The sequence below is a fragment of the Cydia fagiglandana genome, chromosome 2, assembly GCF_963556715.1.
Source record: "Cydia fagiglandana chromosome 2, ilCydFagi1.1, whole genome shotgun sequence".
Lineage (NCBI taxonomy): Eukaryota > Metazoa > Arthropoda > Insecta > Lepidoptera > Tortricidae > Cydia > Cydia fagiglandana.
In genome coordinates, this window is record NC_085933.1 from 10,572,106 (window position 1) to 10,592,131 (window position 20,026).

Sequence of the window (20,026 nt, forward strand, 5' to 3'; positions counted from 1 at the left end):
GTAATGAAATATACTGGTATGTAGCATAATAACTATATTTAAGTAGCTCAATATCCAAGTACTTACGTAACAATAAGTAGATAAGAAAGTAATTACCTAATAAAGACAAACGGCACAACAGACGCAGACGGGCAGTACGAATGACATAGAGATGCACATTGCACAAAGGAGGTTCTATTGACAAATATAAAATGACAACTTATGTATTGTCAATTGTGTATTGCCCGGTCTAATGTAAGTTATCCTCAATTTACCCCTAATACAATTTAAAAAACCGGGCAAGTGCGAGTCGGACTCGCGCACGAAGGGTTCCGCACCTAAAGCAAAAAAAAAACGGAAAATAATGCAAAAAAAAACGGTCACCCATCCAAATACTGACCACGCCCGACGTTGCTTAACTTTGGTCAAAAATCACGTTTACTGTATGGGAGCCCCACTTAAACCTTTATTTTATTCTGTTTTTACGCGACTGCCCAAACAAAAAGAGTGTATTGTTTTTAGTATTTGTTGTTATAGCGGCAACTGAAATACATCATCTGTGAAAATTTCAACTGTCTAGCTATCACGGTTCGTGAGATACAGCCTGGTGACAGACGGACGGACGGACGGACGGACAGCGAAGTCTTAGTAATAGGGTCCCGTTTTACCCTTTGGGTACGGAACCCTAAAAACCCGACAGTTACTAAGGTTGTTAAATATTTGTTCAGTTCCTATTTTCTTAACGATTTCCTGAAAGAACTTTAACGTCTTCCAACACACTGTTTACGGCATAGTAGATGACGCCATGCTTTCGCATTTGAGCGCCGAAACAGACGACTTTTTCCAATAGGAGCTATTGTTATGGGCCCGTACGAAACAATCGGGGATTTTTTACCCTATTTAATCCCATTTGTATTCCCGTTCACTGAAACATGAATTTATTTTGCACGCTTGATTTAACTGACAATTTGATTTTGCCGCTCGAATGTGTTCGCTTTGTCAACACTATTCAATAAGAACTGCTCTGAACATGCAACGCTTTTATCTGGTTTCATTATAATTTAAATTACCTATAATGAAATTTAATTACACTGGCTAAGAGGATTTTGAATTCGACCACAGAATTAATATAAAGGCGACATTCGGATGATGCCAGAGCAGCATTGCTGTTACAGCGTTGCGGCAAACTAGTTTTAACAAGAGAAAACGCGTTTTCACTTTAAACGGGTTTTTACGGTTTATAAAAGATAATAAATTACCCAGTTTATACTTTATAGGCAATAAATTACCTGATATGAACTTTACTGGATACCAAAAGTGGCGTTAGACATTTGAAAACATTGACCGAAATTGCCTCCTTGCCATAGAATTTTTTGAAATTACTAACGAGAACTTAAGGATGACTTACGCTAGACCGGGCCGAGCCTGGGCTGGGGCGTCCGATATGTAATTTTTTGGCGGCTGATCGGTATTCACGTATTTCTAAGAAAACGAAGCGCCGAAAGCTCCAGCCCGGCCCCTGCCCGATCTAGCGTGAGTCATCCTTTATGTTGGTAGATTAACGGCGCGATTCGAACTTTAAGATATCGCGTCGTTAGATATGAAATAGTAAAGATATGTGACGTTCCACAAAGGTACCTTATGGCGGCTGGCGCTTACGCTTATTATTAACGCCGCTCCAATATTCAGTCGGCGCAATGGTACCTTTTGCCGTGGAACGTCACATATCTTTACTATATCTTATCTAGTGCATCTCTAATTCATTTCCTGAATCGCGCCGATAGCTTTCAGTAGGTACTACGAGTAATTTAACCAAGTCTATTTACAAGCGGAGTAAACACAAGAAATTGCTCAGCTCTGGCAGTAACTTAAAGCTAAATTACCATATGGGGCCTATTAGCGGGTTTTCTCTGAAGATTTACAGTCAAGCAGATGCAGTCAACTTGGTACTTTAATATAAATCCATAGTCGATACACAAATTATAATAAAATTTGTTAGTCTTTCCTTGTAAGCTTAACTCTCTACACACCTAATTTAATCAGAATCAGAAATTTATTTGTATAACATAGGTAATAAATACAGGTGGTACTTTTTATACATTTCGATCACTATGTTTATCCACAAATGCGGATGTACAAATTTAATGTAATGCCTAACCTAAATAATAACATGGTGCGTGCATACTTTGACATTAATAATATTCTTACAAATATCACAATCAAACTTGCAAACAATACAATTTAACGAAGTGTAAACTAATGTCTAATCCACTGCTGCTATAGATTATCCAGTTTTTATTTTTATTTTCTTCCTACACTGGTAATTGGACCATGAGCTAGTTCACTTCTATGTACGTAAGTACGTGGGCAAAACTACTGAAGTTTAAGTAGCTAGTTATTATTTGGCATAAAATCTTAATGGTTACAATGCTCTAACTGGCAAAAGTTGACTTTATGATGACATTTCTATCATACAAGAAAAAATAAATAAAAAAATACGAATTAGTACCGGTTGCTCACATATTTTAAGTCAAAGATTGCTCCACATGTTTCGTTCCCCAACAAAGAGCTTTGCTAACGCATGCTCCCGTTAAAGCTACTCGTCATTGAATCAAATGACCCGTTTTAATATATTTAACAATAAAATATATTTACTAGGATGAATCCGCTAATTAGGGTTGAATCAGTATTTTGTATTACAGTTATTTAAGCGTTGTATGTTTAAATAGTAACATAATTTATTTAGGAAAGTAGAGTAGTAATATCGGTTTAATAATTGCTGTACTTCGTTATGTTCCACCCGGTACATCAAAAAGAGAAATAAATTAACACTCGCACGAAGCTCTTTGTAGCACGTACCAAAATTAAACTCCATAAAAATTCTGAATAATTAATCGACAACTGAACGTGTCGCGACTGTGAACACGTTTCTGTACAAAGCTCAAATTAAAATTATGTTTAATGAAGATAGCTACGAGGATAGCTGCTATCAGCTAACATTGAATCTTTTGTTGTCTCTGGCAGCAGGATTGAATGGGGGAATTCTTAATTAAGTGTTCGCGAGGCCCTCTCGCTTAATGCAATGACTTCACGGCTCGTTTAACTTTCATAAAATTCTCTTAGACTCAGCAATTTTTCCGACTTGCGGAATTATATTTTTCCCGGAAAAGTGGTTTCGTTATAAATAATTTAATAAAACGAGCATGAAATATGCGTTTAAGGCCTAATTATAGTGATGAATATTAGCTATTCATCACCAACGTAAAATTTGTACGTATATACTACAATTGTAAAACACTAATTTTATGCAATAGAAAACGTTGTAGGTACTAATAATAATGTGTTTGTAAGGTGCTGTTTGTTTAATAATTAGTGAAGTCCTTATCTAGTAATTTTGATTGTTTGATAAAAAAAAATTAAAAGGTTACACGACAATCATTATGTACAGAGAAATTAATCCGGTAATCAATTCGAGGAAATGAATTTGATGGCTGCCAAACCAATAAGCACTTTTTCCATGAACTAAAATGAGTATTGTTACTGAAGTAAGTATTATAATTTACAACCTATAATAAAACTTTAAATAAGAAAACATAAAACGGTCATTCAAGACAGCGCCGCGTTAATTCGAAAAATGGAATATAGATATAATGGCGTCAAAGTGATATAACATCGAAGTAATTTCCCCTCATCACTGTAATGGTTTCCATTACTCTCTTTATTACAGCTATAAGGGAATAAAGTTGCATGAAAATAATGTAAAAACCGACGCACGAGCTATCAATCAAAATTATGTACCGATTAATGCTGACCAAGGTTCTATAATAGCCGGAAATTATCGAGGCGCGTGGTGGAGAAAATTTACTAAAACTATAATTAAAATAACTATATTAATTGTATGTGAGATAAAAACGCTCCGCCACCATTTCAACGCTAAACGGTTTGTGTTAGAATATAATTGCAGTCGTGAAGCTTAATTATAAGGCATCTATTTTTGAATATGTTTAATAACAATATATCGCATTTTTTCAGTTACAACCTTAATGTTATTTCATTTACATTAAGTTAAGGTGACATTCGGATGAAGACTACAGCAGCGTTGCCATTGCAATATCATTCTAATATCGGTTTGATGCTAGTTCACGTACACATTGGCCTGATAAATGGTATTGACAAGGATCAAAATCGACATTGACATTTGCATCGCCCACCTCAACGCTGTACTGCAGCGCTATCTGAATATAAAATACGCTGCTAATAGTTTTGTAAACACATTTTAATTGTGTTTTTTTTTCACTACTCAAACTTGTCTCTACATTACTGCATATATTTAATTCATTTAAGAACATTTACGAAGTAATGTCTAAATCTAGCCGGGATAATTTCGTGCAAGACATATTGCACGCAGGGTGGTCCTACCCTAATAAAGATCGATTATTATCATCTCCCTCTATGACTCACGTAATACCATAATTGATATAAAAGCCTATGGCTTTATTATTATGAAGCCCCCTGGTAACGCAGATTTAAAATGAGCAATTGTTGGATTATAATAATTAATCTTGCCTCGCAGGAAATATTTCACTTGTCTCGGTGAAGACTTTACAATCGTTAATAAATATTTTACTTACTAAAAATAAATGTTTACTTTCGTAAAGCTAAAGCTCTGGTGATTAATAATTGAGTTAAAGAAATCTCTCAGTTATTTTACTTCGAACAGTTGCAAAGTGAATATCATGCAGGTTGTAAAGTGTTAATGAGTTCTATGGAGAGAAAAAGTATGTTCATTAAAAATATCATTTTAATAATGACATGTTCCTAGTACTTTTAACATTTTTACATTAATTACATTAACAACCAAGGATATTACGAATATTTATTCAGTAAATACAGTATACCTACAAGTTACTGACAATTTACAACTGTGCTTTTACAACCACGCACAAATGTTCAGTAAATTGATACAACGCAAACATACGTCGCGTATTTACACCAGGGTCGCCCAGCATGCTGGGGCAAACTTGGCAGACCTTCGCGTTCGACACGCAAAACATCGCGACATTCTAAAATTCGCTTTAAGCTTCAAGTCTAGGATCGAAATTGGCAAACTTTTATATGAGTAGGTTGTAACGTTTTGCGAATTAGTGTGTTGTCTTCTATTATTCTTCGTTGCGAGGGTGGAGCGGGTCAAATCGGCGCGCGCTAAAGAGCGGCGCGTGCACGCTGCGTTAGTTACGCTTGGCTCTCGCTTAATGAACGCGGTTGCACTTTACACGTGCAGTTTAAGACCCAATTGCTGTGACTATTGTAGGGAATTTGCAGGATTTACTTTTGTAACTAATTGAAATTGAAATGACGTAATTGGGATGGAAACTAATACGCAATGCACTGAAGTATACATATTCAAATCAATTATATGTAATTACATATTTGGTATTGGGACTGTTATTGGCCAGATAATATAATATAATAAATATCGAAATTTCATATTTATTTGGATTAGTTATTCATCTCTGTATTATTTACAAGAGACTTAATGTGATACTTTAGACAGGTTCCTTAATTTACTTGCATTAAACATATTGCAAGTAAGAGTATATAGTGTTAATTCAAGAGCAATTTTCAATATCGCTCCACTAACCCACGCCTGCACGATTAATACGTGTTTAGCTAAAATCTGCTTGCGAGGTGCTAAACTCACACGCCGCCTCGAATTAAAATTTATTACTTGTCAAAGCTAAATAGAGATAGCCTGCGCGTGACCCGGCGACTGCTCGTAAATCAGAGAGGATCTAATTGCTTAGAGCGTTTACTTTGCCAACTATGGGGTCTGGTAAAAAGTAAATAAGAATATAAATACGAATTTAATAATGTGAAACCAAACAAGAACCGACTTTACACAACAGTAAATAAGCAGTAGTAACTGCATTTTTATAGCCTCTGAAACAAGTCATTATAAAAAATAATTCTTCAGAAATAAATATTCTTGTATAATACCGGGAAACTCTCTAGTAAGTAGTCAAAACTAGTTTTCACGGTATTATGCCAGAGTTAGTAGATAGATGCGACGACGAGCGAATTGAGGAGAAGCGTGCTGGATTAAAAATACCTACATAAAGTCTGCTCGACAGACTAACGTTCTGTAGAAGCTTTTTGTATGTTTATGTATTGTCTAGTTAAAACTAGTTTTCACTGAAACAAAGTAGGTATTGAAAAATTTTTCAAAACTATATTATAGTTTCACCAAGGCACTTTCGCGTGGCGCGCGGCGGCGGAAAGCGCGTTTTCACTGAGGCGATACGGAAAACTTAAGAGGATTATTTTTCACATTCTCATTTTCAATTTTTAAGAATAAATCTCTAAATAACGTAACATTTTCTTTTACTGACGACTTTTTAATGTTATTCTGAATACCATTTTACACATAAGTGCCCCAACAAATGCAGCTGAAGAAACATTATACTTTTTGACCCCCTACCCGACCTTTATTGTCATCGTATCTCCGTTGTCTGTGCAGCATCACATTAGGCCGGGATAATTTTATTCCCCCACGGCTTGCCCCACGATGTTTAGAGTTGTTGCGTAAACGATACATCCCGGTCAATTTGATACGCTATAAAATTGCATTTATTTCAATGTCACTGGCACGGACGCAACTGGTACGATAAGGCAGTAATGAGATCGAGTCATTACCTACTTAAATATATTTTTACGCACACACACAGGTCTAATGTAATTTAACTTATTAGATACCGCAATTCGCCAAAATAAAATAATATATTTTATCTTGTCGCTTTCAAGTTTCAAGAGTCGCAAGTTTAAAACCATTACCGCTCACTTGTGACCCCGTTTATGTTTTACGTTCCCCCAATAAATCATCAAAATCCCCTAATTAGGTACAAATGAAGGATTATTTCATATTATGTCCATCACCCATTTACTGATTATTACAGTATATGTTATCTTTATCCTTACGCCATTACTAATGAAAATGCACATTAGTACCTATGTCTAGCACTGGAAAAATGACCTACTATTTTGTATGACAAACTTTGTGTTAAACTAAACAACACACATTAACCTTAACGACCCTTTACCAAAACAAGGTGTAACTACGTTTAATAAAATATATTTATCTTAATAATTAGTAAAAACTCGCCAAGTCGCGGTTCATTTGATAAAGGTGCGTGTAAACGGCCCTTTGCGTGATAAGCTGGGGCATATAAATTAAAACATAATTGTGTTATCGTGACGCCATGCTTTAATGCATTTAGGACGTCGCGACGGAGCGTTTAAATGTTGCTTAGGGTGATTCACTTTTGTATGGAGAAAAAAAAATTGTAAAATTTTTTCCTGACTTTGCTCACCGATGGAGTCTCCCCACACTAAAAATTATCTATTTCAATTTTCAAAAGAATCGAATAACGTTTAGAGGTTGCACAAGTTGAAAAGGTAGAGTGAGAACCCCATACATTGCGTGAAAATGAACTCTGTTCTAAAATGACGAAATATGATGAACTGATACTAAAATCGAATGAGAAAACTGAATTTTGTGTCTAAAACACGATAAAAGCACTTTTCCTTTGGAAAAAGGTGGAAAAACTGAAAAATCTTAATTAGAACATTTATCGAGTAACAAAAATCCAAGTTTACTACTAATTTTAAAATTTATTAATATGTAGAAGGTTCAGTATCACACTACTCTCCGCTTTGATGATAGCCGCTTAAATCATTTTCTACCCTCCGGTGTAGAGTTGTTGGTTATTTGAAAAATCTTTGTTGATGATGTGCAACCTCTAAATGTTGACCGATTTTAATTTTTTTTAACGTATAATCTTTTTTTATCAGTTAGATCAAGAATTCGAGCAAAGTCAGATGAAAATCGAAAATTCGAAAAAATGAAACACCCTAATGTTGCTACGTAGAAAAACTGAACTGCCATTTATAGGAAATTTACTAGTTATAAAATAGTTTTTATAATAGCCTATAAATTCACGATAAACATAAAAGAGTTAGGTACATAAAAATGTTATGTTGTTTGAACAAATGTAATTAAATTAAGTGAATAATTCCATTAATTATGTAAAGAGCCAATAAATATAGGTAAGTATATTTTGGTTTGTCAAAAAAAGTGTCACTAAGTAGGTATAATACAGTGATACATAATGTATAGATAATCAGCCTTACATAAAATTAAGTGTTACATAATATATATTATTTGTATTTCTAGTAGATATCAACTACATAGATTTAATAAGCACCCACCCACGATATTATACGGATAATTTTAAATGATTGAATAAAATCATAAAATGAGTCCATGCATTTTTTTTAAAACATTATCTCGATTTTTTTTTCTGTGCTGAATACTCACTGTCAACAATCTAGTGGCCAATGATTTCAAGACCCACCCATTGTTCAAAGTAGACCCGTCCTATTACTCACGTGCAAAATCAATATGTAAATAGGCTGAGACTGGCAACTGAATTCTATACAAAAGGTCCAACTAGTCCCAAATCTTGTGGATTCTCTTTGAACATTCGCCGTTTTGGATGCAGTGACTCCATTGTTCTGTGTACTTCTAACAACTTGTATTAACTTGGTCTAGACTTAACTGGATCTAAATTTGAGGCTTTTGCGTGGTATTGAAATTTGCGGACAAAACTTGCTCGTGCTGTTAGCAATGCTTATTCTATGCATCCGCTATGAAAGTAAGTTTAATGTAGGTACGATTCGTAACAGCAAAATTAGATTTTACTTGGTTGTCTAAAGGTTCCATTTTAATACGTGTTAAATAAAAAAATGGTTATTTCGTCAACTTCGTATTTAAAATCTTTAGTATGAATCGATTTTTTGTCATCGCTCGCATACGTGTTTACCGTATGCAGCTCAAAAGTTAATAAAAAGTCTCGCAGTCAATATATCGAAAATAAACACTTTAAAAACGCGAGGGTCACCGTTTTTAGAAACGTTTTACCCTCGTAATATTTGTCTATTTCGGTTCAATACTTCCCGTAAATATTAAAAACTACTTACAGCGCGGATGTGTCCATTAACACTGACTCCCCCTCGTGTGTAACATCCATTGTTTTTGATTGGTTACATGTTACACTACATGGCGCTTTATTAGAAAATAGACGGCTTCGTAAAAGAAAAGTTGTTCATTAAGTTTGAATAGTAAATCATATCACACATACATAAGAATAGATGAACATTTAAGTCGCGCATATATAGAGAGTCAGAAGAGGATAGTCCTACAGTGCTTACATATATCTCAATGCATGAATCTAGTAACTTTTAAATATACATAATGTGAGCGTACCTATTATATACTACGCTTTATATAGACAAACTAACTTCAGTTCAGTGGATATCATAACACGAAAACAAAATTTTTTCATGTTTAACGTTTAATTACCTACATTACTTGTAGGTACTCAGGTGCCTTTTACGAGTAATTGCAACCATTAAATTCATAACAAATGACAACAATCCAATTTCCCGGCGATGACATATAATTTCGTAAATCGACAGCATAAAATAAACGTTAACAGCGCTCAAGTTACTTTTCACAAGTTGTCACGCATTTTATTTGGAGTGCCGGCGAAGCGCGATGGAGCCGAGGCTAAAAATAGCGGCACCGAACTTTTTAATAGCGTAAGGCGCTCTGTTCCTTCGGCGCCTCGCCTTCCAGTATCCCCGGTGACGTTTATGACTTTTAGCACAAATTGCCTCATCATTTAACTGTACATTCTTCGAAACACTAGAACGTGAAAATTACATTAACCTTTTTTACCCGCAGCAATAATAGTAAATTAAAACAATTTAGCGTAAGTACTTAAATTTCAATGCCAGAGTTTTAAAATGTTATAAATACTCTTATCCTTTTTAATAGGATGATAATTTACTAAGTTCCAAAGTAATTTCAAACTTTAGTTGAGGTTCTGGTTAATATCTCAAGCCACATCCCCAGATGACAAAGAAATAATAACGTTAAACTTAACCTAGCATTGGCTGAGGCCAACGATAACTTGGCTAGAACTAACTTAGATAACTTTGGCTCGGTATCGGGTGCTAAGTCAGCCGAACTAACCGTTTTGTGGTACTAAAACTTTGCCCCCAAGTTAATCCTAAGCTTAGTTATTCCCTTGTTACGATGCGATGTCTGCTAACCAAAGTGCTGTCGAAGTTAGCTTCCAATTTTTGTAAGATATTGTTACTGTCGAACAACTCTAGTGGGAGAACGACAAGTAATTTTAAGTTATAGAACTTTATTTCTCCAAAGAAGGTATTATTACTTCATTTAGATAAACAATTAACTATTTACACTTAGAAAACACATGCAATGTTACATTTGTATACAAGAAAAAAAAAACTATTTATTTGGTGGCGGGTTTCGCTAATTTCCCTTTCGGCTCAAACCTTTTTCTGTAAGCTCGGAACTAACTGGCCACCAAGACAATTTGAAAGAAGAGAAGAAGTTATAAATACAATTCGAGTAGAACTACTTATTGGATAATATACTTGAAACTATATGAACAACATTTTTATAACATCTGCTCACCATTGTATACAGGCGATTCTTCTATTACCAATTTAGGCAAAAGGCACCCACGAGTACTATATTTTTAAAACGTCAGCTTTATACCTATTTCACATCGTATTTACCTGAATATCAAGGTTGAAATTTCGTTAACTGGATTACCGTCCTCAGTTGGAAGAACTATACAAGGCATAATGCATATTGATGGAGCCATTACCTTGTTTCAGGTAAGCTCATCTTTCATTAGCTTGAAAGGGTTACAGTGTAGGGGTGGAAAGGGTAATAAAATTGGAAACTTCGATTTATAGGTCTAAGAAAGATTAATGATTCTGACGTTTTGTTATAATGCGAGTGATAAAATCTATGCCTGGATACGATTGCGGTGCAAAAAATATAAGTATTTTTTTAAAGACATTTAGTGAAATATTAAAAATTACACATGACTTTTTATTCGTTTTTGTTTATAAATAAGTTAAGTAGGTTCTCTTTACTTAATTAATGTTATCAAACTCAAACTCAAAATATACTTTATTCATGTAGGCCTAGCAACAAGCTTTTATGAATCGTTATTAATCTTAATCTAATTATCAAAGCAATTTATTGATGTTAATATTATTCCATAATAACATTGGATTTTTGTACATATCAAATTTAACACTAAGAATTTCACAAAGAGATCGTCGTTGTGGATGAAGTTGATTGTTACGTATAATAATGTTACACGTGCAGAGTCATCATATTTTTATATTTATATTATATACTTTATTCCATTGAAGTAGGTACCTACTTTTAGGGCAAAAAAAAAAAAACAAAAAAAAGAAAACCTGAACTATTTTACGGAAAGTCAGTGCAAGTACATACACTCTTAAAATTAATGACTTTAATAAGTGCTACGAGTTATTAGTGCTAGATTGTGCAATTACAATAAATATACAGTAAAACTGTTAATAATACCACTGTCCCACTCTCTATGTCTTCTGTCTTCTCTCTCTCGGTAGACATACAGAAGCATTAGGTAGAATGTATAGCGAGCTTCGCTTAATTACACCTCCGGCAAGGAAATTACTGACATGTAAGGGCGGCGTTATACTGTATGCTGTACAAATTGTCGATAATGACTTGTGATGTTGTCGACTAATCTACGTTTGAAGCGATACAACTGTAATTATCGCAGTATTATACCTACGTAAGTTATTAGATTTACATGCTCATTCTCATAGTCATTAAATGAAGTTGGTAATACTCGTATGTCAGGATTTATTAGAGTCGCTACAGGACGACAGAGGTTAGGTGAGATATAGATAGACGCTTCCTTTAAATCAATCGAGAAAATTTTCTCCGTCAAGTTTCCAGTTGAGTTCTTTAAAAGCTATTAGCGTATATTTTTTTCCTTTACTGTTGTTTAGCTTTTGATACATGCATACTTTCTTGTACAAATTGAGAAAGGTACCTATGTTGAGATGGTTTGAACATGTGGAAAGAATGAGTGAAAGAAGGCTAACAAAGAGAGTATATAAGGGAGAAGTGGAAGTGGGAGTTGGAAGGGGTAGACCTCGGCGCACTTTCTCTGATCAGATCGGGGAAATCCTGAAGAAAGGCCAGGTCAAGAGCACCCTAAACCGGTGAGCGTGTATGAGGAATGTTATGAAAGTGAAGGAAGTGAAAGAGGTATGTCAGGGGTATAACCGCGAAAATCGAAGTTAGCAAATTGCGTGAATTTTTCTCTGTCACTCTAATTACGCCTTCATTGGAGTGAAGGAGAAAGATGCCCGCAATTTGCGAATTTCGGTTTTCACGGTAGCCACTGGATCGTAGCAAGTGCAAATCCGTGGTCTCTGCCTAACCCTCCGGGAAATAGGCGTGATTATATGTATGTATGTATGTATGTATGTATGTATGTATGTATGTATGTATGTATGTATGTAGGTATGTATATTTTCTTGTACCTTACGTGATAAAATATTGGATCGAGATAATAACAGATAAATTTTGAATTACTCAACACCTGCATATATAAATGCCAATCTGAGACCGCAACACCTGCCTACGCCGCAGACAAATGCTGGCTTTTTTGCATATAAATAGTGTGGCCCGCCGAAATGTTTCCCACGCGACCACTTTCGCTAGACATTAAATCAAATGGCTTGCCATAATAGTAAACAGAGAATAAAACATACTTTATTTCTCTCGTCAGCGTAGCGAGATTCAACAAGTATTTTCTATCATTTAGTGCGCAGGTTCCTTTAGAAGCAAAGACGGGAATTCTGTACAAACTTTGTACAATGTACGCTCGCAGCATAGTAATACCTTAATAATGCCGAAACAGCGGTTTTATGTTTAATCAACGGCAGTGCAAGTAGTCTACATATACTGATGTGTATTATGTCTAGAAGTAAAATATATAATTATACTGTGAAGTTTTATGTGTTACTGACGGGAGTGAGTTGTAGCTGCAATTTTTTAAAGTTTGTTGCAATATTGCGACATTGTAAGATTGACGTTTAGTTTAAATTAAATAAACAAATAGACTTCTCTTGTTTATAGTATTACTTAGTACCTATTGGGTACTCAAATATTTTCAACGTAATACATACGTATTTATTCATATAGGTATACATAACATACTTAACTTTAACCTTTTCTTTTTTTGCCTGTATTTTTATTTACCTTTATGAAACTGTATTTGTTTATCTCTCTAATGATAGGTAACAAACTGAAAGAAAATATGTTTAAGAAAACCGTTGTTACCATACGCGATGCACTTGTAACTTTGTCGTTCGCTCGTATTTCAAAAATTAGCATTTCTCCGTTTTCCACCGACTTTCGAGTGACGAAAACGAGCGATCGAAATTCAAAAATCGGCCCCCAGCACCTGATGCAAACTCGAGTAAAACAACAATAAAATCCATAAACTAAAGGTGAGCCGTAAAAGCTACAATGATACCTGACCTCATAACGCATAATATTTCTTGTTATTTTATTAGCCTTACAAAATAAATTCCTTGTGATATCGATATTTGAAAGTTCAGCACTTTTATCGAACACTGTTATGACTTTGGCCATCGACTGTGATAACTTGTAATTCATGATTCATGTATCAGTATTTCTTCATATCTTTACCAGATAAACCTCGAGATTTGCAGAAAATCATCTTACAAGTAACGAGGCGTCCCACGTCCCTCCTAAGTCTACAGTGCTATTCCGCAAGGATTGGTAGTTTAACGCTTAATAAGATATGTGATTTAGCGCGAGAAACTCGAACTCAAAGGACGTTTTTTAGCATTGTAATATTTTTTTATTTCAATTATCACATTACAAGTGTCATGATTCAAAATATTATTCATCCCTACGCCATGACTGGGATGTTGAAGGATAATAATGTAGGTACTTAATCATTTTTCAAGAAACTGTGCTTACCAAAGGCGATTAACGCTTTTTGATTTCCATCTTCCTCTTCTTCACTGGGTAGATAAGTTTAAAATCGAAGTAAGTATTTGTAAGAAATAAGGATAGCTTCTGGTTCTAAAGTGACAAGAAAATCGTATTACCTTCTAAATAACGTCTGTGTTGGTACACGACGGGCAATTTATTATAGAATCGCCGCGAGCTAGACTAGTGACAGCGCCCCGTTCCGCCTACTGTGCCGCGTCGTTGCAAATCAGGTGCGTGGGCCCCGATCCCGTCTGAAACACTTGCATTGTGGACGACTTGCGAAATTTATAAATGATTTTATGTTGATGCGAAGTATATTAATGATGTATACATTCGCGTGGTCCGTGCAGGACATTTATCTGTCTTGCGTCTTTATGATTTCTCAAAAATAAGAAGAGCCCGCCCACTGACAGTGACTGAATTCCCTTTGATAAATGAAATTGTAATATTTGTGTGATATCAGGAGGAAATCAAAAGTGGGCAAACTATACTAACCTATATAATAAAACATTTTATATCGTAGAATCTCATGTAGTCCATCTATTAAATCATAATTAAGATAAACGGCGCGATTCGGAAAATGAATTAGAGACTAACTAGATACGATATAGTAAAGATATGTGAGGTCCCACGGAAAAAGGTACCTTATGGTGATCGGAACGTCACATATCTTTACTATTTCATATCTAGTGAGTTTCTAATTCATTTCCCGAATCGAGCCGAAAGAATGGTTCCGAATTTGATGGTTTATAGGTTGGTGTTAAGACGTGTCCCTAGCTTATATCTTCATGAATAAGTTTTTTGGAACTTATGAACCAAATACTATTTGGCAAATCAAAATGCATCACAATATAGTTCAATTAAAGCAAAAAATAAGTGCAATAGGTTTTTTTACAATAGTTTCCTATATTATTGCTTTGCACAGAATTGATCATATTAACTCCTTTTAATCCGTTGTACAATGTTTTTGCAGTTTAATTACGGTTTTACTAGCATCCAGTTAAATATTTGGTCATTGAACCACCGACCAAACTTAGTTACCTAAACAAACAACTGCGGGCCCTTAGTCAACAATGCTGACTAACTGTCTCTTTGCTGTGCATGCATTCAATCTGATGCAGGAATTATCATTTAAATACCAAAAAGTAGGTACTATAGTCATTATCATTAACATAATTATTGAAATTACAGTATGATATCTATTTACAACAATACAAAAATATCTTGTCCTCATAATCATTCTTTTATCATACATTACCTATTATTATGTTTTAATGCCCAAACAATGTATTTATTTACTTTTCAATATAAACCCAGGTTTATTTCGCAGAATTCATTTTTTTTATAATTTCCTAATCCATTTACCACACCTTTTCACAAAAATTCCATCACAAAGTTTCCTCGGATATAGCTCTTCGACACATTGACACCTAAAATTGGATTTAACGTAGCTGACAGCAACTAGAGTGCTCTTTTCGAACCAACACAGAGCTGGCAGGCGCTCGCCATCAAATTTTATCAACCTTATTGACAACGTTTTGGCGCGACGTCAGTTGCCGTAGACGAGCGCCAATAAACGTTTAAAGCCGGGCTAATACCAAGACAGTACAGCGAAAAAATAACACAACAACTTAGATTAAACCACGTTTTGAAAAACACCTGCGTAAATAATAATAACTATGCTAGAGATTCAATATCAACCTAAAGAGCATCCTTTAAACAAATGTTCTGTTTAGAATGTTGACATGAGACAAAATATCCTAAGAACAAACAAGGTAAAGTTTGAAGATTCTAAAAGATACTGATCATAAATTTAAAGAAACAACCCCCTGAGAGTTCTATGCAGCTCCCATTTACAAGTCTAGTGTTCCCAACAACAGTGGCATAAATTATATTGCTTCGAATTAATTGGAATTTGCTGGAACTTTCTGGGCCTTATTCTTTCTTATTTAGAGTATACTTTTGTTAGCATTCTCTGTTCTAATTTCGTCTCCTTATCGTGATATTAGCGGCGGCAGGTGAGACCCCTGGAATACCTCTATGTGCAAGTGTGTGGGTGTTTTGAAACTATGTGCATTAGCAAAGTACGACGAAGCTTTGTTGTCATGTCTAACGTGTTGTGTAGAATATACCAGTCTTTGGTACATATAATGTTAGTACAGTTCTGTGTTTGTTATACGAGTGTTCTACGTACAATTACAGTTGTATTGTGTTAAATGAATTCGGAGGGTAGGTAATTATTTTACTAGTAGGTAAGAAAATGTTTTAGATTAGTACTATCCCGTATCATTTATACTCTGTTATACAGTACTTGTTGTTAAATCAAAGAATATAATACTCACTAGGAGAAGAACGGTAACTCCATACAAAAAAATGTCCCCAACCGTTTATACGTTTATACTACTGGCGCCCTCGATGTGTACCAATGGAACTAAAGTTGACAACCGGTTTAGCCTGGCGGGTATTGGTATTATAGGTATATAGTAGTTATGTTGTTGTCGTCGTTATCTTCATATCACGAAATATATGAAAGATGCAAATATTACCCCTTGTTTGTGGTATTATCTATTGATTTAAATAAAAGGCATATTTATGTTTATAACATTGTATTATGTTTTACATATAGAAATATACACTGAAAATTAAACCCTGACAACTTAATAAAAATAGACATTAATAAAGCGCATTCACAAAGTTTTCAGTATTATACAAATAACATTAGGCATGCCTACCTGTTACACTTTACACACAGATCTAGACACGCGGCAGCGTGTCAAGCCAAGTTCAAGCAAAGGAACTGGCTAGCCAGCGCCGAGTGTAATATTACACGAACCACTTGGTGCCACTTTTGACCCTTCTATAACTCAAAACATCTTTGACGTAAACACATAAAACTACGTGTGTTTAATTATATCCATAAGGATATCTAGAAGCCCAAATTTCATGAAGCTAGCTCAAACGGTTATAAAGGTATGAAGGTCAAAAAGTCGTAAATTTTAAGACTGACTTATGACTTATAGTACCTAAACCTAACCTACTTCCAGATGACCTAGAAGGATGAAATTTGGAATCCAGCTCGGTTATTGTGTGTAACCGTAGGAAAAAATCTAAAAATAAAATAAAGTTAAAAAATAGGGGGGGTCCCCATACAAAAAAACCACTTTTTATTGGGACTGACATATAAGTACCTAAACCTAACCTACTTCCAGATGACCTAGAAGGATGAAATTTGGAATCCAGCTCGGTTATTGTGTGTAACCGTAGGAAAAAATCTAAAAATAAAATAAAGTTTAAAAATAGGGGGGGTCCCCATACAAAAAAAACATTTTTATTGGGACTGACATATAAGTACCTAAACCTAACCTACTTCCAGATGACCTAGAAGGATGAAATTTGGAATCCAGCTCGGTTATTGTGTGTAAGCGTAGGAAAAAATCTAAAAATAAAAAAAAGTTAAAAAATTGGGGGGGGTCCCCATACAAAAAAATATTTTTTTATTGTAGCGTTGGAACCGTTACAAGCAGATATTTGAAACTACCCCAATATATGTATTATTATATTTGCTATATTAAAATTTAGTCAAAAAATAAGTGGTGTCCCCATACAAAAAACTTGTAATACGCTCTAAACAACCGGCCAACGGTGTGTCGTCGGCGGCGCGCGGCACCACATAATTATACAAAGAACAGAAGTAAAAACCATACAGCGGAAACACAAGAAAAAACATTAAATCTCAATACCTGCCTAGTTTTCTTTACAAAAAGTATTGATATCCCACCAAAAACATAAATGTAAAAAAGGAGAGCCAAGTTCAATACAAAAATTATGCTTGGCTGTGGGGCTCGCCGCAAAAAGAATGGAGATCTAAATGAGTGCCACTGCCAAGTTCTATGCAAAATCCAAATATGTATTTATAGGAACAAAATAACATTATAAACAAGTATTAAACTCTATTTCTTTGCTTTATTGGATACCTATAACAATTGCTGTTATTTAAAAAAAATGTGAGATCTTAAAGTAGGTTAGATTTGGCTTGGCCAGGTTTTATCAGAATTACAATATAAATAAAATGATTGATATAATGAAAACTATGAGAACCTATAAAACGATATCCATGACGACTTTTATGACATAGCGCATGGCCACCATTTTGGAATCCAAAATGGTCATCATTTTATAAATCTGCGCCCCCCAAAACCTATAAAACGACATCCATGACGACTTTTATGACATAGTGCATGGCCGCCATTTTGGAATCGAAAATGGTTATCGTTTTCGAAATCTGCGCCCCCCAAAACCTATAAAACGACACCCATGACGACTTTTATGACATAGTGCATGGCCGCGATTTTGGATTTCAAAATGGTCATCATTTTCTAAATCGGGGCCCCCTAAAACCCATAAAACGACATCCATGACGACTTTTATGACATAGTGCATGGCCGCCATTTTGGAATCGAAAATGGTTATCATTTTCGAAATCTCCGCCCCCCAAAACCTATAAAACGACACCCATGACGACTTTTATGACATAGTGCATGGCCGCCATTCTGGATTCCAAAATGGTCATCATTTTCGAAAGCGGGGCCCCCTAAAACCTATAAAACGACATCCATGACGACTTTTATGACATAGTGCATGGCCGCCATCTTAGAATCCAAAATGGTCATCGTTTTCGAAATCTGCGCCCCTTAAAACCTATAAAACGACACCCATGACGACTTTTATGGCATAGTGCATGGCCGCCATTTTGGATTTCAAAATGGTCATCATTTTCTAAATCGGGGCCCCCTAAAACCTATAAAACGACATCCATGACGACTTTTATGACATAGTGCATGGCCGCCATTTTGGATTCCAAAATGGTCATCATTTTCGAAATCGGCACTCCCTAAAACCTATAAATCGACACCCATCTCGACTTTTATGACAAAGTGTTTGGCTACCATCTGCATGCAAAATTCCCCCTAAAACGTATAAAACGACATCCATGACGACTTTTATGACACTGTGCATGGCCGCCATTTTGGATTCCAAAATGGTCATCATTTTCGAAATCGGCACTCCCTAAAACCTATAAATCGACACCCATCTCGACTTTTATGACAAAGTGTTTGGCTACCATCTGCATGCAAGACATTTCTATTATTTTTACGTACAAAAATGGCCCCCTGTCAACTTCCAACCGAGATTTAATCGATAATTTATTCGATTAATGTTCAGATTAATTCAAATTCAATCTATGTTAGGTCGACTAACCTAATCGTGATTAAAATTTGAGGATTAACTTTTTTTATTCCATTAATTAGCGCCACTTGCACCATTCCACTAACCCGGGGTTAACTGGTTAAACCTGGAGTTACCATGGTTACCAGTACAATTTGATACTGGGTTAACGGTTTAACCGCTTAACCCAGGGTTAGTGGGACGGTGCAAGTGGGCCTTAGTCGAATAAACAGTTAATCTATTAAGTCCCATCTCTGACCACGTCATTTTTACACTTTGAGAATATCTGAAAACAAATGAACACAAGGAGCCATTTTGCAAATCGAGTAACTTTGTTATTACTTTTGACAGCGCGTGTCATGTGTCTACACAGAGTCGACACAAAGTCGAAACATTTGCGACTACTTTGTGACTGCAATATTTCTCAGCCTTAAACCATATTTATACATCATAATTAACAAGTTTCGTAGTATGTAAAGCGTTATTTCTGTTATCTAAGTATAGTATACGCATCGAAGTACTAAAAATGCATCAAATAATATATTTATGAACACAAGCACTGAGAAGTAAACAATTTCATTTCCGGCTAAACTAAAACAATGTGGTGGCGCGTTGATTATATTACACTTAGTTTATCAAATCACTCGAGCAGTTTAATTCCCCATAATAATTTAAGTCCTATTGTAATATAAATGCAAACAATATATATAGACCAGTCAAATCTTACAAAAAAATGTTCTAAAAAAACAATGCGTGATGTAGTTCTATATTTTTTTGTATGTTGTTTGAATTCCTTGGAGGAATGTGAAACTATGTTTTGCAAGCAAAAAAAAGTTGTGCTCCTTG